The sequence below is a fragment of the Mytilus edulis genome, chromosome 13 (assembly GCF_963676685.1).
Source record: "Mytilus edulis chromosome 13, xbMytEdul2.2, whole genome shotgun sequence".
Classification (NCBI taxonomy): Eukaryota; Metazoa; Mollusca; class Bivalvia; order Mytilida; family Mytilidae; genus Mytilus; species Mytilus edulis.
The window spans coordinates 33087244-33108930 of NC_092356.1; the positions used below are offsets into that span (position 1 = coordinate 33087244).

General features: G+C 30.7%; 1 protein-coding gene across 1 annotated transcript in view; it reads left to right on the top strand.

The window, feature by feature from the left end:
* The first annotated feature begins 13040 nt into the window (after window positions 1-13040).
* The window catches only part of LOC139500902 (uncharacterized), a 336961-nt gene continuing 328314 nt past the window's right edge, over window positions 13041-21687 (top strand). The window contains exon 1 of the mRNA XM_071289808.1: window positions 13041-13106. The gene's annotated coding sequence lies outside the window, so the exon portion shown is untranslated. The remainder of the gene's footprint in view (window positions 13107-21687) is intronic.

Genomic DNA, 21687 nt, shown 5'->3' on the forward strand with positions numbered 1-21687 from the left:
ACTTTTATAGTTGATGTGCTCCCCTCGGCTTCAGTTTGTAACCCGTATCTGTTTTCTCTCAATCGATTTTTGACGTTTGAAAGCCCTATACTACTATTGCCGTTATTTGCAATATATCAACTAGTTTACAAACCGTTATATTAGACTTCCGTTGGCCAACTTATTGCCAATGTCAATCTGTTTGCATTTACGAATATGCCGATTGTAATGATGAAATAAATAATGCTATATAGTAGGTCCCTACAGACCAATCAAATTTCAAAATTTCCATGTATTGCTGGATTGCTCTTGTATTATACTACCCCTATTATTTAATTCATTGTTTTTAAAGTAAAATACGTTTTTAAGTATGCAATATAAATAATCAGTGTTTTATTGTTTTCAAATAATGCTATTTTCCGAAAGATTTAAACACTGTTTAATTTATTTAGTATATCGTTTAAATGATGCTATTTGATAGATCAGATAACGCAATGTCATCTGCATTTTGTTAATAGAGCGGTTACCATGTGACTTTTTATATTACATTAGTTAACTGGAGAAGAATGACAAACTGTTCAGTATAATTGAGATTAAACTTTAATAATGGAGAATTTAATAAATAATTCTCATTTTGAGCACTATCAAAATATAGTACTTTATGATGCTTTGTATTTGACTTTTCTTTTCTCCTTTCTAAAAACCGCCTGCGCTTCTTAGAGAAAGGAATGAATTTCGCTTTAATTTGATTTGGTATCGTTCCTTTGGCACCATCTTACGGTGTTTATATTTCACAACTAGTACGCTATGCCCGTGTCTGTTGTGACGTTTTTTATTTTAAAGAACGCAACCTATGTATTAGTGGTAAATTATTACACCAGGGATATCGTTACCATAAATTACTTAAAACCTTTACTAAATTTTTCCATAGATATAAAGATTTGGTATTGAAGTTTGGTTGTACCTGAAGAAAACTTATTTCAAACGGGATAGCACGTCCTCATTTTTACGGAAATGTTGTTAACCGTGCCCAGAAACTTAGAAAAGATCCATGTAAACTTGTCGCTCCTTTAAATAAACTTATTCTAAAAGGTTACATATTCAACAATGTAATAAGATCATTGACCATTGTTTTTATTGGTATAAATATTGAATTTGTTATCAGTAAATTAAAAGTAACTAAATATTACTACTGCGTTATATACATATATATATTCATGGATCTACAATCTGTCGATACCTGTAAATTGGCATTGCACAAGGTCATGTTTTTCTCTGGCTGTTAATGACGTCTATACCCTAAATCCATTGGATGTTGGATGTGTACGGATTGATAGTGTAGTCTTAGATGCATGATTTTTTTATTAGTTGTTAGTGGCTTTGAACTAGCTGTCAGATAACTGCGAGTACTCTCAGATCTGTTCATTGCGTCTTTTTGTGTCGGGATGTATAAGTACCCGGCCACGTCCACTTGTATGTTTGTCCATCTGATGAGTTAAGCCTTTTTCAACTGATTTTTATAGTTCGTTCTTATGTTGTACTGTTATACCACTGTCCAAGGTTAGGGGAGGGTTGGGATCCCACTAAGATGTTTAACCCCGCCACATTGTATATGTATGTGCCTGTCGCAAGTCAGGAGCCTGTAATTCACTGGTTGTCATTTGTTTATGTGTTACATATTTGTTTTTCGTTCATTTATTTTACTTTTTACATAAATAAGGCCGTTAGTTTTTTCTCGTTTGAATTGTTTTACATTGTCTTATCGGGACCTATTATAGCTGACTATGCGGTATAGGCTTTGCTCATTGTTGAAGGCCGTACGGGGACCTATAGTTGTTAATGTCTGTGTCATTTTGGTCTTGTGTGGATAGTTGTCTCATTGGCGATCATACCACATCTTCTCTTTTATAGTTTAGGTTTATGTTATTGAATTGATTATATTTTAATGTGACATGAATTTAGTCAATGAAAATGTTGCCTTGATCTATGTTATGACAAATATTAGGTACAGAACCACTATTTAAAAGGAAATTTAGACAAATATATAAGTTAGCAACTATAAGTCACCGCATGGTATTCAACAGTGAACAAAACCAATGTCGAATAATAAGCTATAAAAGGTCCCGACATGACAAATGTACAAAAAGTTCAAAAGGGAAACGAAAAATCAATACACTGAAAATTTATTATATAGAGCAAAACACGACGACCCTTGACTTATGTGCTGACATTCGTCAAAAGGATTAAAATCCTGGGTCTTTTAGCACTCATATCAGACAAAAATAGCATAAAGCGAATTGTTGAGATATGTTTATGATATTTTTATGAAAGTATCTTATGACCCTTTATTTAATCATTCAGAATAGACAAACCAAGTACATTATGATTGATTTTATTTGAATTTTATGATAATTTAAGATGATTAGACATTTTTCAATGAACAGCGGTATACTACTGTTTCCTTTATTTGTCCTGTATCTGTTTAGGACAAGATGGTGTACTTGACACATATGATAGTATCATTTTAAATTGAGACCAAACCTTCTTAAAGAGGAAAACAATTATCACTTGGGCGCTATACGTCCTCGAATAGTTTTCACATTTTCTGAACAAACACATTATTTTATTCGAACTACTTCCAAGTGCCTTTATTGTCTCCTTCTTTAGGATAATTAACCAGATACAAAGTAATATAAAACATGCATAAGAAATTTCAAGATATAACGATGAAATATGAATCAACATTTAGAGCGAAAGTGTTTATAAAACTTGAATCTCAACTTTGCATCGTACAAATGTATTTCTAAAACAGTAATACATTTTAAAAACGTGTGGGAAGTAACTATTGAATACGAAAGGCAAATCATTTTCAAAGCAATATGACTTCCCAAGATAAATTCATCAGAAACACAAAAGAAACCGTTGTGCCAAATTTGGTATATGAGTGTAGGATTTTATGGGGTTAATATGGTCAACTGAATTTAAAAAAAATTGAACATCTTAATTTTTTTTTCATTATTTTTGTATTCATATTCAGCATTGAAAAAGATGAGAAACTGTATAAAAATCTAATTTTTTGGCAGATATTTAAGATGTTATTTTTAACATTGATCATTTGAATACATATAATGTATGGCAAATAAGACAATTTCAATTTTGAATTTATCAATTTCCCCCCAACTTAGTACCAATCAACCAAATTAACCTGCATATGGGATATAAATTTCCCAACTCATTGAGTATTCAAAAACTTGCATCCTCTACTCAGACTTTATAAAACGTCACCAGTGTCTAAGCAAAAAGTTGATGAACCAAGGTTGTGTAAAAAATGTATGAAAAAAAGTTGATTACGTGTTAAAGTGTTTTTTTATTTGTCTTTGTCTTTGTAAATTAAGAACTTGTACGGTTTATACAAAAAAGAAGATTAAGTATGATTCTAAATGAGACAATTATTCACAAGAGACGAAAGGACACAGAAATTAACAGCTATAGGTCACCGCACGGCCTTCAACAGTGAGTAAAGCCTGTACATCATAATCAGCTATAAAAGGACCCGAACTCACAAATGTAAAACAATTCAAACGAGAAAACTAACGACCTAATTAATGTACAAAAAAATGAACGAAAAACAGTATGTAACATACATGTAGGAACAAACGACAACCACTGAATTACAGGCTCCTGACTTGGGACAGGCAACTAAATACAGAATGTGGCTGGGTTAAACATGTTAGTGGGATCCCAATCCTCCTCATAACCGGGAACAGTGGTGAAACAGTACAGAATAAGAATGAACACTATAACTAGTTGCAAAAGGGTTAACACATCAGATGGATACAAATGGAAATACATCTTACAAGTGTACAGATTTGAAAGTACTTGCAGTTTTTGACAGTTAGTTAAAATCCAATAATAACTAATAAAAATAATCATGCATCTAAGACTAATGTATCAATCAGTACACATCCAACATCCAATGGATTAAGTGTAAATGCGTAATGAACAGTCAGAGGAAAACATGACTTTGTGCAATGCCAAGATACAGGAATCCAAAGATTGTAGATCCATGCAAGTGTACATGTATATAACAATATTATTTTAGTTTGCTTTTATTTAACTGATAACAAAATGAATATAAATACCAATAAACACAATATTCAAAAATCTTATCACAGTATCTGAAAGGGAACCATTTGGAATAAGTTTTTTTTAAAGGATTGATAAGTTTACCAGGATCGTTTTCAAAATTTTCGGGCACGGTAAACAACATCTATTTAAAATGAGGATGTGCCTATCCGTTTGAAATAAGTTTTCTACAGGACTGGTACAAAAAAACTTCAAAACCAAATCTTTTTATCTTTGGAAGAATTTTGTAAAAATTAATAAAGGTAGATGAATTCATGACTTAATAATTTACCAGTAATACATAGATTACGTTGGTTAAAATCTAAAACGTCACAACAGACACAGGCAAAGTGAACTAGTTGTGAAATATTAAAACCGTAAGATGGTGCCAAAGGAACATCAACATCCAAAAAAGAAAAAGAAACAAAAGGGAACGAAAAATCGTTTCTTTTGTCGTAAATTTTAGTGTGGAGTTTCCCGTGTAAAACTGAAATATCTAAATCCAGGAAAGGACAGTTATTACCGTTTAAATTTGATTTATTTAAGGCAAGTTCCTCTGGGTAAATTTTGGCAGTATGTTTAAAAAGTTCTTGATTATTTAACGAAAAAATATCATCAAGATAACGGTAAGTGTTTTGTTGAATTTTTAATTGAATGCAATTTAGACGGGTCTTTACTGAGTTTGGTCATAAACTGTGATTCATAACAGTACAAAAACAAGTCCGCTATGAAAGGGACGCAATTAGTGCCCATAAGAATACATACAATCTGTCGATAAACTTTGTTGTTGAAGCGTAGATAAATATTATCAAGTAGAAAATTAACAGCTTCAATCATCTCATCATACCTCCAGTAAGTATATCTAGCATATTTACCTTTCCCATTAGAGAAGAAGACTTTAAATTAGTTGCAGCAAATATATTTGTATTCAGATTTACCAAACGACCGTTTAGTTAAATAGGAAATCTTGTATTTGATAAGATTGTGTGGAAGTGTAGTGTCAAGAGTTGAAAAGTCAAAACTGTCAACAGAATCAAAAGGATTATCAAAAGCAAGTATTTATCTAAAGCTTCTAGAGAATATTTAACATTCCAAATATAGTTAATTCCACTATTTTCATATATTTTATTTCAAAAGTTAATGATTAGTTATTTGATAGTTAAGGAACTAGTTAAAAACACTGAAAGATCAGTTGTAGAACACTTACTAGAGGCCGAGATGAAACGATAGTTCACTGTTTTTTTTTGTAAAGTTTATGTAACCAATACATAATATAGAACTTCTAATGTTCAGAAGGGCCTTCAGCTGTGATGTCGCTATGATATATTTGTTTACTATACGACTCTCTGTGAAGCGTACGGACTTGAATGTAGATGAATTTAAAATTTAAAACTTAAGAACGTCCGTGTAGTATTTACGGCATTGATTTTTATTCTGAAAATAGGCGTTTTAAAGCTGACTATGCGGTATGGACTTTGCTCATTGTTGAGGCCGTACGGTGACCTAAAGATGTTAATTTCTGTGTCATTTGGTCTCGTATGTCGAGGTGTTTCATGGGCAATCATACCACATCTTCTTTTTTGTATTATTTTCTCTATTATTTAGTTCTGAATTATTCTCAAAATGTGATATTCGAATATCCACAACATTCATACATTTATTTAGATAAGAATCAAGAGATTTTTTATCTTATTTTTCCCGTTTACACCAAATTTTACAAAATGAGGAGAGAGCGTATTTTGTCACCTGACTACACTGTTTCCAATCTATTTTAGATGGAGACCGATATTTTGATCCTTTTTAAAAATAGATTTTAACCTCTTTGTCTTGGACGATATTGAGGTCTCCATAAAAACATGGCCGTAGGGGTCATATCTTAACTTCGACGATTTACAGTTTCAAGTTTAAGGAGTATTGTTTTCTACACTGTGTTTTTTTACACTGACGTCTGATGCTACTGACGTATCACTAAAAAACTTCTGCTTGGTTTTTTGTATGTTTACGAAATAATAGGTGGTTCTGTCCATTTGTCCATATTCCATATTTCGTAATATTGTTTTGGCGTGGCTCGGTACTTTGACATTCCGCGTTGTGTTATTTTCCTATGTTCCGTGTCTTAATGTCATTTTAGTTTTAATAGTAATTAAATTATCACACAATATTGACTACTGTATCCCTATTTTGACATTTTTACCTATTACTTCTGTTTGTTTTATTCGCTCATTGTTGTAAATATAGTGGAATTGCATGCTATTGTCATACTAGTAAGAGGTTCAGCTTGATTTAAATAAAAACCAGGTTTAAATAATTATTTTCTTCATAAGGAAATGTCCGGACTAACGCAGAAATATGACAGTTGTTTTAAATTCGTTTGATGTGTTTGAGCTTTTGATTGAGCCATTTGAAACGTGACTTACCAGTGCTGAATTTTTCTTGGAGTTGGGTAGTTTTTGGAATTTTAATGTTATAGTCATTCATAAAAGATATGCATTGAATTATGAATATATGTTAGTATGCATGCAATATTTCATTCAGTTTACACAGATATATCACTCTTTCATTTTTCCTATTTTCCAAGGTAAATATTTACATTGATGAATATAACATATTATATTAATGCAAACATTCGTAAATGCAAAAAAATTAATATTGGCAATAAACTGGCTAACGGAAGTCTAATATATTCGTTTGTAAACTAGTTGATATATATTGTACATAAACGCAAGAGTAATATACCGATGTTCAAAATTCATAAGTCGATTGAGAGAAAAGAAATCCGGGTTACAAACTAAAACCGAGGAATAAACATCAACTATTAGAGGCAAACAAAGGAACAACAGGTACACTGAAGTGCAACAAAAACAAACGCCAACATACATAGAAACGAACTATTTGATAATAAACTGCCATATTCCCGACTTGGTACAGGACATTTTAAGAAAAATGGTGGGTTGAACCTGATTTAATGGCTCGCCAAACCTCCCGCTTTATGACAATGTTTAACAAAATCGCTAAAAAGACAAAACTACGTGACAGAAATACAGCACAAACTCACGCAAGAACATTCATCACAGAGAAATGCACAAACATATAAAACAATAGTCTTCACAAAATGCAAACCGCAATACAACAACGAACATATTCAATCAACGACAGACACCACCGGATATGTCAAACAGTGACGCGCTTACGTAACTAACATGCAATCTCGAACTTTTTACCGATATTTTCACAATACTTTTCCAAACAATTGTCATGACAATGTTCGTATTGAAAGGTAATTTTATAATTATTTGGACTACAAACGATAAAACATAACACATTATCAAACCGACACCATAACAGAACCATCAAAAATAAATACGTGAATGTTGGATGTCATATTCGGGAATACGTCACGTTAGGTACTTAACAGACAGACGACATTGATGTTAAACCACAATCGAAGACGTGGTAAAAACGTCATTTGTTAGTTTATACGACGCTACATCGTATAGATCAACAATAAGTTAAGGTGTCCATAAAAATGTACGGAGTTTCATTTCAAATCTTTTCTCTGTTGGAGCAGTTTCTGCATGCACACTCCTGTAAAAATACGATTTGATTATTGATTTAATTTTGACATTAATTTGAAAGTTTACAAATAAGATTTATAAATGTGTGTTCATTTAATTTGGTATTAAATGTTAACTGTACATTTCTATGAAATCACAAATAAGACCGTAAAACTTTATGTTATTGAATTGTTTCCTAAACTCTCAGGTGATTTGATTTTTGTCAGTGGATACGTTACCCTGAGATAGTTTTTTGAGCATAGACGACAGAATTAGAATTAGAATTAAAAACAAACTTTGATTAAGAGGAATATCATTATCGATCTTGTACTATACATTTGCATATCGTTGATTATCATTTCCAGATCAGTAAAATCTTTGCACTTTAGACTACTTCATTCTGAATTTTCCCCTTATATCAGTAGTCATTTTCCTCTCTTTTGCTGCAATATTCCTAAATTATTTACAAAGTTTGTTTTGATTAAACTGAGTACCGTTTCTAAGAAATAAAAAATAAGATATGGACGTTTATAAAAAAAAATCAATATTGGTACCTATGATGAGTTTATTTACAACCACTGGGCCGATAACACTGCTGGTGGAGTTGTAATTCCCCGAGGGTATCACCAGCCCAGTAGCCAGCATTGTGTTGACTTCAGTTATCATTGATATGTTCATAATCAAAAATTAACTGTTGAAACTTTTCAACAGTTAAATTCATCGGAAGATACCAAGATCTTGTTGATAAATATTCCGTATCATCTTCGCAAATAATACAGGATGGTCTTGAAGTATAGATTCTAGGTACTGACGTTGATCATTATCTTGATTACGTGTTATAATGTTCTTACAAATCATACATGACAAATGAATTCAGTTGTAAAAGATCAAATACATTTTTCTATTCCATGCAAAACCCGGACCACTTCTTTTCCACCACAAAAAAAAAACAGTACATTAAAATTGATTTTATTTGCATTTTATGATAATTTAAGACGATAAAACATGTGTGTGATGTTATCCTGTATCTGTTTACGACAAGGTAGTTTACTTGAGCAGATTTGAACGAATCATTTTAAGTTGACCCTTAACTACTTTAAGCAAAAATACTTTATCAATCCGACTCTATACGTCTTCGAATAGTAATTCACATTATCAGAACAACCATAACATTGTTCGAACTATTTCCATGTGAATATTTTCTATTTTTTCCTACTTAGGGATAATTAACCAGATACAAATTAATATAAAATACGCATAATCAAATCTCTATATATAACGATAAAAATAGACTTCATATGTAGCGCGAAAGTTTTTATTAAACTAAAATCTGAAGTTTTTATCATAGCTCTAAAACGGTGCCCCATTTGGCAAGTTACTGCTGAATGCGAAAGCTTATCATTTTCAAAGCAATATCACTTTCCAAAATAAAATCATTTTATCAACTAAAAAAAAGATACCATTGTGATACATATGATACTAGTATATGAGTGTAGGGTTTTAAGCTGTTAATATGGACAACTGTGGTATCTGAATTAAAAATTCTGGACTGATATTCCAACCAGCAGCATTTTGTAACTTTTGTCTACCTACATCGTGCACCGTTTATAAAAACACAAAGGAAACCATTGTGTAAAAAATAATGTATGGCTTGAGATTTTATGTGGTTAGTACAAACAACTTAGATAACCGAAATAAACATTATAGACTGATATTCCTGCCAGCATCATTGCATCACTGGTGTCTGCCTAGACATTACCCGATTTAGTTTAACCATATAACCATAACACTGGTTACGAAGAAACTAGTAATATGGCCTGTAACATCATTTTGTTTGTATTCAAATTTATAATCGATTATGCGATTTAAAAAGTAAAATCACAAAAATACTGAACTCCAAGGAAAATTCAAAAAGGAAAGTCCCCAATCAAATGGCAAAATCATCAAACGAATGGATAACAACTGTCATATTCCGGACTTGGTACAGGCATTTTCTGTAGAAAATGGTGGATTGAACCTGGTGTTATAGCTAGCTAAACCTCTCTCTTGTATGACAGTCGCATCAAATTCCATTATACTGTCACCGATGCGTGAACAAAACAAAAAGATAAAATAGGTGAAAATGTCAAAAAATAGGGGTACAGCAGTCAATATTGTGTTATCATCTTAATCACTATAAGAACAACAAATGTAACAAAGAAGCACAAAAAGGCATACATCAAATTTACTATCCTCATGTTGCTTATATTATACGATTGTATTTATCTATGTAAAATGCACCCATAAAGGATGGAGAGTTTTAAGTACTGGTGTAAAATTGCGCGTTTGAAATTCGCACAGGTAGACATGAAATAATTTTGTCGTTCAAAGTATGACGGGATACATAACTTAATAAATACATAATATTTAAGTGTCTGAAGACTAGATTTTTTAGCCGAACATCAACATTTTGTATTTTGAACAAATTATTTAAGTCATGCATGAGCTATAAGCTTGTGGTGTTTTGTAGACATTTATTACATTGTTTGCAATGAATAACCGTGATTTCCCAGCGAAATAAAAACCGATCATTTCACATGTGAAATAAACTCGATTATTTCACGCCCCTAACATCATACAACAATGTGGTTTCTACTGTATTTCCCTATTTTAGAAATTTCACTCATATTGGTTGGCAGGTGGGGATCATCTGACACATTTTCTGTAAATTGAAACTTTGATTTTTGAAATACTGATGAGTCTTCTGTAGAAGAAACGCCCGTCTGGAGCAAATATAAAACTTCAATTCTGTACCTATGATAAGTTTATTTATATTTATGTAATTGAATTGATAAGACAGCTCAAAGTCCTTTCACCTTTGAACTTCTTCTAAATTGATCCTTTTATTGTAATAGACAAGGTATAAGTTATTATAAGATTTGTATAAACAAATATCGCTAGAAAATACTTATTCGAGTGCAAAAGTCAAAACATAATTGTTCCTTTGTAGCTCCAAAATTGTACCCCAATTTGCAAAATTGTAATGGTTTTTACTGATTGGTCAAGAGAAAACGTTTTAGGACCAATACAACTCCCCAAAAATCCTTTGATTAAAAAATGCGAAGGAACCCACTGTGCAAAATAAAATATATGGGTAACGGAGTTTAGGTGGGTAATACGGACATCTTAGATAATCAAAAATCAAGAATTATTGACTGATATTTCTCCCAGGATCTTTTTAATATGTTGTCTGCTTAGACATAACTCCATTTAGTTTAACCGAATATTCGCTTGAGTTGGAGATGATGTAATGAGGATTTACTGCAATATATCAACCAGTTAACAAATATATATACCAGACTTCCGTCGGCCCATTATTGCTTTCACGAATATGCCACATGAAATGAAGAAACGTATTGCAATTTCCTGAAAGATGTTTTAATATCGTTTAATTTATTTCGTATAATGTTTAAAGTGTACCATTTTTGATAAAATAAAAAGGTTGTTTGGATGGATGTTATTGAATATTTCAGATATTTATATGTCAATGGCGGCGTGGTTACCTTGTATCTTTTTACGATTAATTAGATAACTGGAACAGGAGTGACAAACTGTTTATAATTATTAAGATTTATCTTTCCTTTTTCTGTATTTGACTTTTTCATTTCTTTTCTCAGTTTTTCAAAAATCGTCTTCTAAGTTGAAAGTGAAATGTAAAAATTTCTTTTTAATTTGATTTGGTATAATTTCTAAGAAACAAATAATACAGACATTTATATTTATGTAATAAAATTGATAATATAACTTTGGTGACACGAATTAAGTCAATGGAGAAGTTTCCCTATATCGTTTTAGGTCACGACAGATAACTAGATCCGGGATGAAACAATATTCTGATAAATAAACTCATCATAACTTAAAGCATTAAAATTGAAATTGATACCAATATAAAGTTGGAAACTAAAGGTCACTTTACGGAATTCAAAAATGAAAAAAACTCATACCGCATAAGTTAGAAACGGCACTTTCATGGCAAATATATCACTTTACTTATTTGCTGACATTCGCTTTTAAGGATCACATTCCTGTGAAGATGGTTAGACACTTCTATAGTAAGATTGAACACACATGCTTATGTACTGATTTTGTGACATAGATAGATACCCCATATTCTTTGTTTTTCTATTTTATGTCTTTTATGAACACATGATCCTCAACTCAATCATACAAAACAAATGAATTCAGTTGTAAAAAGATCAAATACATTTTTGTATTCCATGGCAAAACCCGGACCATTTTTTTCCACCGCAAAACAAAACATTGCATTAAGATTGATTTTATTTGCATTTTATGATAATTTAAGATGATAAAACATGTGTGTGAGGTTATCCTGTATCTGTTTAAGAGAAGTTAGTTTACTTGAGCAGAGATGAATGAACCACTTCAAGTTGACACTAAACTATTTTTAAGAAAAATTACTTTATCAATCCGACTCTATACGTCTTTGGAATAGTAATTCACATTATCAGAACAACCATAACATTGTTAGAACTATTTCTATATGAATATTTTCTATTTTCTCCTACTTAGGGATAATTAACCAGATACAAATTAATATAGAATACGTATAATCGAATGTCTATATATAAACGTCATATGTAGCGCGAAAGTTTTTATTAAACTAAAATCTGAAGTTTTCATCATAGCTTTAAAACGGTGCCCCATTTGCCCATTGGCAAGTTACTGCTGAATGCGAAAGCTTACCATTTTCAAAACAATATCACTTTCCACAATAAAATAATTTGATCAACAAAAAAACAAAAGAAACCATTGTGCCAAATATGATACTAGTATATGAGTGTAGGTTTTTAAGCTGGTAATATGAACAACTTTGGTAACTGAATGAAAAATTATGGACTGATATTCCAACCAGCAGCATTTTTTAACTGTTGTCTACTTACATCGTGCATCTTGTTATTTCACCATATAATTTCACAGATAACAGCTCGATATTGAAATGATGAAATGATGTTTTAATATTTGAGGTATGAAGTACCAAATAAAAGAATAGCTACACTGGTATCAACGTAGCTGTTGTAAAATATGGTCACTTTAAAAATTGTTTGTGTATTCAAATCCGGGGGTATTCAGAAAAACTGTCGAAAGACCGGATTTGATAGAAGACCTTGAACATACTCTTTACAACACATATCTTTTAAGTGATACATGAAAAATAACTATTCAATGTATACTAAACATCTGTAAATATTTGATTCAGTTTTCCAACAGATATATCGCACGCGTCAGTAGTTCTTCAATTTCCAAGGTAAATATTAATGCATTGATGAATTTGAAATATTTCATGCAGAAATACGTTTAAAAATTGTTATTTTGCAGGGACATCAGCCACAATCAAATTTCAACGCTCGAGGGGAATATTTTTAAAGATTTGACGGCTCTGCGGTTATTGTAAGTAACCTAATTCCACAAAAGATATTTGCTTTCATGTGTTGCTGGTTTGCTCTTGCAATGATTCAATTCATCTTTTTAAAATGTTTTGACATTTCTTCCAAAGATTTTTTTTCTAAAAAGAAATTCATCGGAAGATACCAAGATCTGGTTGATAAATATTGCGTATCATCTTCGCAAATAATACAGGATTGTCTTGAAGTATAGGTTCTAGGTACTGACGTTGATTATTATCTTGATTACGTGTTATAATGTTCTTACAAATCATACAAAAAAATGAATTCAGTTGTAAAAGATCAAATACATTTCTTTTCCACCACAAAAAAAACCCAGTACATTAAGATTGATTTTATTTGCATTTTGTGATAATTTAAGATGATAAAACATTTGTGTGAGGTTATCCTGTATCTGTTTACGACAAGGTAGTTTACTTGAGCAGAGATGAACGAATCATTTTAAGTTGACCGTTAACTACTTTAAGAAAAAATACTTTATCTTTATCAATCCGACTCTATACGTTTTCGAATAGTAATTCACATTATCAGAACAACCATAACATTGTTCGAACTATTTCCATGTGAATATTTTCTATTTTCTCCTACTTAGGGATAATTAACAAGATACAAATTAATATAAAATACGCATAGTCGAATGTCTATATATAACGATGAAAATAGACTTCATATGTAGCGCAAAAGTTTTTTTAAACTAAAATCTGAAGTTTTTATCATAGCTCTAAAACGGTGCCCCATTTGGCAAGTTACTGCTGAATGCGAAAGCTTACCATTTTCAAAGCAATATCACTTTCCAAAATAAAATAATTTGATCAACTAAAAAAAAGAAACCATTGTGATAAATATGATACTAGTATATGAGTGTAGGTTTTTAAGCTGTTAATATGGACAACTGTGGTAACTGAATTAAATCATTTAAGTCATGCATGAGCTATAAGCTTGTGGTGTTTTGTAGACATTTATTACATTGTTTGCAGTGAATAACCGTGATTTCCCAGCGAAATAAAAACCTATCATTTCACATGTGAAATAAACTCGATTATTTCACGCCCCTAACGTCATACAACAATGTGGTTTCTACTGTATTTCCATTAAAAGGCCCATTGTAAACGTATTAAAAAGAATAACTAATCAATTAATTCAAGTATCGAGAAATATTGAACTCGTGTTTGAACAACACTGACAATTAACGTATATGCTACACCGCATTCGTGAATTAATTGGTTGTTTTGTCACTCGTTGCATATTTGTCTAATTAGAAATTATGTATTCTCAGCAGTAAAACGGTTTTTCTTTTGCAAAGTTATCTTTACCTTATACTGAATGATAAAGGTAAAAAATATCAGACCAATATCAATTTACCAAAAATATGTTAGTGAAATAAATTAAAAGTAGATGGTTATGCAAAATATGATATAGCGTAAATTAATAGGTGAGGTTGAAATAGACAGCTTAGGTAGCTGAACTGAAACTGTTATGTCAGCATTTTTCGGGGGCTATTATCTGCATGCATACAACAACGTCATTCTTAACGTCATGGTCACCGAGTATGCAACTCATAAAATAGCGTGATAAATGAAACACGTCAGTAGACCTCACTTCAAATCTGCAAACACTATTGTAAAAGATGGTCATTGAATTGTTTGTATTCAAATTCCTCATTGATATGCGGTTATACTGACTAAAACAACCTCGATTTTTATTTACTTGAGGGCAGATATTGAAGATGTTTTCGTCTAATAATAATGTAAGCCGTAGATGATAAACAACTTTATAAAATATTGTGAAAATCTGCATGTATGTTGTCAATATATATCAACCAGTTAAAAAAAAACATATGTACTAGACTTCCGTTGGCCAATAACTACAATGACGAATACCATAACTGTACTAAAAAATGTTACTGGTTTTATGTCGTATTATATCACCCTCTCCTTTAATTAAGTTTTTTTTAAGTATCACACTTAGAAAGCAATATATATAATCAATGTTTTCATCTTTTTTGAAAACTTTCCACCAAGATTTTAGAATATGGATTTATTGAGTTTGTTTAATGTTTAAAAATAACCATTTTTATGAAAATGAAAAAAAGCTTTTAAATTGATCATATTGAATAGACCAGATAACTGAATGTCATCAATTGCAATTGTTTTTCAAAGATATATTAGTTTGTGTCAATTGGATTTAGTATTACAAGTTTATTTAACAATATGAAATAAGAAAAAAAGACTTTCATTTTATGTTATTGAATTACTGGCATAATGTAAGGGGTAAAACAATTTAAACAGAGAGGTTTGCCTACACATAAATATGTTTAGGACAAGATAGTTTACATGAGGAAAAATGACAGAATTCTAAATCAATTGAAAACTAAACATTAAATAATGGCAATAGTAGTTTATCGATATTCAAACGTTATAACGTCGATTGAGCGAAAACAAATCCGGGTTACAAACTATAACCGAGGGATACACTTCAACTACAAGATGAACACAAAGGAACAAAAGGAACTCTGAAGTGAACAAAATACAAACGCCAACATACACAGAAGAATAAAGAGAAATAACATTTTTGATCTGGTGCAATGCATTTGTACACTTATTTTAGTAGTTCAAAACGATACACAATGCACATTGGTCTATTTCAGTTTGACTTACTTGTATATAGAAAATTGACAAAACAGTTTAAATAAAAAAGTGAATTCAGATCTTCTTGTAATATGTCATATCTCATATATATATGAGCAGATACGACAGAATTTCGAAAAAAAATTGGACCAAACCTTGCTTAAAGGGAAACGAACTTAGCTAACTGGAGCATGGATAACAAACTGATCATTATAATTGCGATTAAACTTTCAAAATTATAAGGCTTTGTATATGATTTTGTTCATTTCTTTTCTCCTTTTCAAAACCCTTCTGAAATTTTAAAGAGAAATGTATAAAATTTCGTTTCAATTTGATTGGGTATTATTTCTAAGAAATTATTGATAATTGAAAGGAATAGAAAAAATAGGACCTTCAAATTCATGTTATTGGACTGCTGATTTAAGTTATAAGAAAAGGAGTTTTGACAACGGAGGGTCTATCTGTATCTGTTTAGGACAAGAGAAGTTTTGGTCAGTTGTCTATGTCACAAATTTTCTAAAAAAAAGAGTTTTTCTATTTCTTTTGATGACAAGATTGTTAACCCTGATCGAGAAAGACAAACCATTTGAAACCAATATTACTTCCAACAAATCCTATGGTACCAAAAGAAGAAACCGTGTTTTGAAATATAAATTACGAGTCAATGTATGTTAGTGCTAAAACAAACAACTTAGGTAACTGGGTTAACAAGTTTGGACTGATTTTCCAGTCAGAATCATTTTGAAAATACTGCCGAATTACACACAAGGAAACCATTCTGCAAAACATTATATTTGAGTTAAGGATTTTATACGCTTAACACGTGACAATTTAGATAATCGAATTAAAAATTATGGATAATACTTTGCCAGCATAAATTTGTTGTCTGCTTGGACATAATTCCATTTAATTTAACCATATCTTCCCTCGAGATTGAGATGATGACAAGAGGGTTTAAATATCGAGGACAGACGATGCGAATTAAGATATGCCATCACCGGTTACGACGAAGCTGGTGTATAATTGGTTTCAAGAGAAAACGTTTTAGGACCAATACAACCCCCCCAAAAATCCTTTGATAAAAAATACAAAGGAACCCACTGTGCAAAATATAATATATGGGTAACGGATTTAAGTTGGGTAAAACGGGCACCTTAGATTATAAAAAATCAAGAATTATTGACTGATATTCTCCAAGTATCTTTTTGAATATGATGTCTGCTTAGACATTTAGACATAATTCCATTTAGTTTAATCAACTATTACCTTGAATTGGAGATGTTGTAATGAATATTTACTGCAATATATCAACAAGTTAAAAATATATATATTAGACTTCCGTCGGCTCATTATTACTTTGACGAATACCCCTCTCTTTTTATTCATTATTTATTTAAAGTAACATAAATTTGAGAAAGCAATATATATAATCACTGTTTTTACTTTTGATAAACGTATTGCAATTTCCTGGAACATGTTTTAATATCGTTTGATTTATTTCGTATAACGTTTAAAGTGTTGTTTGAATTGATGTTATTGAATATATCAGATATTAATATCTCAATGGAGTGGTTACCTTGTATCTTTTTACGATTGAATAGATAACTGGAACAGGAATGACAAACTGTTTATTAAGATTCAGATTTATCTTTCCTTTTTCTGTATTTGACTCTTTCATTTCTTTTCTCAGTTTTTCAAAAATCGTCTGCTAGGTTAAAAGTGAAATGTGAAAATTTAATTTTAATTTGATTTTGGTATCATTTCTAAGAAACAATTAATAGAGACGTTTATATTTATGTAATAAAATTGATAATATTTGGGTGACATGAATTAAGTCAAAAGAGAGGTTTCCCTGTATAGTTTTAGGTCACGATAGATAACTAAATCCGGGATGAAACAATATCCTGGTAAATAAACTTATCATAGCTACCAGCATTACAATCATAGAAATTAAGACCAATATAAAGTTGAAAAATAAAAGTCACCGTAAAAATTCAACAATGAAAAAAAAACGCATACCGCATAATTAGATAGAAACGACCCCTACATGGCAAATGTATCATTGACTAATTTGCTGACATTCACATAAAAGGATCAAATTGCTGTGTAGATCTTTAAACACTTCTATAGTTAGACCGAACAGAAAAAAGCAAAAAAAAGAGATCTAATGTACTGATTTTGTGTTATGGATAGATATTCCATATCCTTTGGTTTTTTCTATTTTATGTCTTTTATGAACACATTATACAAAACAAATGAAGTCAGTTGTAAAAGATCAAATACATCATTCTATTCCATGCAAAACCTGGACCATTTTTACCACCACAAAAAAAAACAAGTACATAAGAATTGATTTTATGATACTTTAAGGTGATAAAAACTTTGTCACAAAAAAATTTATCCTGTATCTGTTTAAAACAAGGTAGTTTACTTGGGCAGAGATGAACAAATCATTTCAAGTGGACAATAAACATCTTTTGAGATGAATAACTTTACCAATTCGACTCTATACGTCTTCTAATAGTAATTCACATTATCAGAACAACCACAACATTGGTCTTTGAACTATTTCCATGTGACTTTTTCTATTTTCTTCTTATTTAGGATAATCAACCAGATACAAATTAATATAAAATACGTATAATCAAATATCTAAATTTAACGATCAAATTAAAATTTGCAGGTAGCGCGAAAGTTTTAATTAAACTAAAATTTGAACTTTTCATCATAGCTCTAAAACAGTACCTCATTTGGCAAAGTTGTCACAATCCCGCTTTCAAAAGTAAAATCTATTGATCTGCTGGTATTCATTTGCACAACGGAGAGTAGTGATACATATTTCCAAAACAGTAAAATCTTGTCACTTTTACAACTACAATTTGACATTGTCCCAAAAATATAAAGCTACCAAATATCTATAGTAATTTTCCCCTCATTTTCTGCAATATTCTTAGAATATTTACAAATTTCATATTGATTCAACTGGTTACCGTTTCTTAAAAATACAAATTAAGATGATGTTCGTCTTTAGGGTAATACAGAAGATATACATAAATTCTTACATTGGTAGCAGTTGATTATCGGATTTATCCAATCGAGATAATTAAATAACCGAATTAAGTTCCGAGCATCGGGGAGGACTTTAAAGTTGATAATTTACAATCGTGATTGAATATATCCGATAATCCACGAATAACTATGTAATAATCAGATTATCAAATTCATTTTCATTTTTGGTAAGCGAAAATCCCTTCCAGTGGCATCCACATTCCACAAAATTGTCTATTTCATTAAAACCTGTTAGCATCTTTTGATTCAGTCAGCTTGATAAAGGTTATGAACCATAAACTCAGTCAATCAACATCTGAGATCATCGGCAGCCATACGTTGATTAATTGTTTTATACATTGGTTATGGAAAGGGTTAAATAGCCACAGAATTATGGAAAAGTTATTATTAGAAATCTATAAAAAGTTATCGCTATCTAACGACAAAATAATGACTAAATGCAAAAGTCAACACATAATTGTTCCATCAATAGACCAAAAGTGTTACCCCAATTTTAACTAAAAGAGAGAGTAAACCCGTTTAAAGACCAATATTACTTCCAAAAATTCATTGACCAGTTTTCAAAGAGACAAACAACACTTCCAATGCTTTCTTTTTCGAAAGTAAATATGTTTGGATAAAAAAAAAACGGAAAAATGTATGCAAATTACGTTGTTGAAATATATTTATTATTTTGAGGGACCTGGCTGTCAACCAATTTTTTTCGAAACTTGATGTAAACATTTTTAAAGATTTGACGTCTCTGGAGGCATTGAAAGTAACTCGATTCACAAAAGAAATATTTGACTCCATGTATTGCTGGTTTGTAATCGCAATGATTTGATTTATCTTTTGGGAAAACTTTGCCATTTTTTTAACAATATATAAATGTTTGTCAATTCGATTTAATATATGTAAAATGTACAATTGTAAAAAATAACAAATAAGAACTTTTAGATTACTGTTTTTGGATTGTTCATACAAGTTTGGGAATTATTTCAAAGGGGAGGTTTCTCTGTATCTGTTTATGACAATATAGTTTACAGGTGCAAAGATGAGACCAAACCTTAAGAATTTGAAGTCAATGAAGAGTTGATAAAACTAAAGGGTTAAACGTATAACAAAATCCGAGCAAATAATTAAATATGTTCATGCTGTACATTCTACTATTTTTATGAACGAAAAAAAAATGACGTTTAGATTGACTTGCTTATAATTGAATGTATATGATATCTTAAAGTTGTCTGAATTGTTCAATCTAGAATGGAGAGGTTACTCAATATATTTTGATGACAAGATTGTTAGCTAGAGCAGGGGAGGTCAAATTCTTCTCAAATTGACATATAACCTTGCTTAGTGAACAATCGCTATCTATTTTGCGTTATACATCTTTGAAAAGTAGTTCACATTTTATCAATTTTGTATCTTAATTAGAAGAAAGTTAATTCTAACAGGATTGAAAAAAAATCATTTCAAATTAACACCAAATGATGTAATTACGTTTCGATGGATCGATACATTTTATGCAGAAATTTGTTTAGAAAAAATTAATTTACAGGTACCTATACTAAAACCAAATTTCAACACATGACATAACTCTCTTTAAATGGTACCATTTTAAGAAATAGATAATAAGGACGTTTAGATATATGTAATTGAATTGATAATATAACTTAGGTGACATTAATTTAGTCAATGAAAATGTGGCCTAAATCTTTTTATGGCAAGATAGTTAATTAAAACCGGTTAGTATAAATATCCTGACAAATAAATTTAACTTAGGTACCACGATTAAAAATGAAATTAAGACAAAAAATCTGCCAACTATAAGTCACCGCACGGAATTCAAAAATGAACAAAACCCATACTGAATAATTAGCTATAAAAGGCTCCGACAAATGTAAAAAAGTTCAAAAAAGAAAACTAACGACCTTATGTAAAAACAATAAATTATAAACAGGTAAGACATACAACAATATACAACAACCCTTTTATCATGTGATGACATTATCCTAAAAGGATTAAATTCCTGTGTAGGTCTTATTACACTCCTTAGATGTACGTAAACTAGACAGTAAATAACAGAAAACGATTTGATATGTTTTAGATCTTTTATGAATGTATGTTATGAACCTTTACTTAATCATTCAAAATTGACAAATCAAGTACACTATGCATGATTGATATATTATGGGAATTTATGATAATTTAAGGTGATACGAAATTTGTCAATCGAGAGATTATTCTATAACTGTTTAGGACAAGATGGTGTACTTGAGCAGAGATGACTGAATCATTTCAAATTAGAACTAACCATCAAAGAGGAATACCATTTTCCGGCGCTATGCGTCTTCGAATAGTATTCACATTTTTTGAACAACCACAACATTGTATTTTGAAATATTTCCATGTGCATTCTCTATTTTCTCCTACTTTAGGATAATTTACCAGATATAAAGTAATTCAAAATATGTATAAACAAATATCAAAGTATGACGATACGATTTAAATTCGCTTTTAAAGCGAAAGTTTTTCGAAAACTAAAATCTGAACTTTGCATCGTACAAATTTAGTTCTAAAACAGTCCTTCATTTGCCAAACTTGTGGGAAGTTACTTATGAATAAGAAAGGCAAACCATTTTTAAAGCAATACCACTTCCAAATTTAAACTCATTTGATAATAAAAACAGAAAGAAACCATTGTGCCAAATGTAATACATGAATGTCGGATTTTATGGGTTTTAATATGGACAACTTACTAGGCAATTGAATTAAAACTTAAGGACTGGATGTCTTGCCAGCTAAAGCATGACAATTTTTATTTAACTGAAATCTAAACTCTTCATCGTGAATCTATAACGGTTTCCAATTTATCAAAGTTGTCGAAAGTTA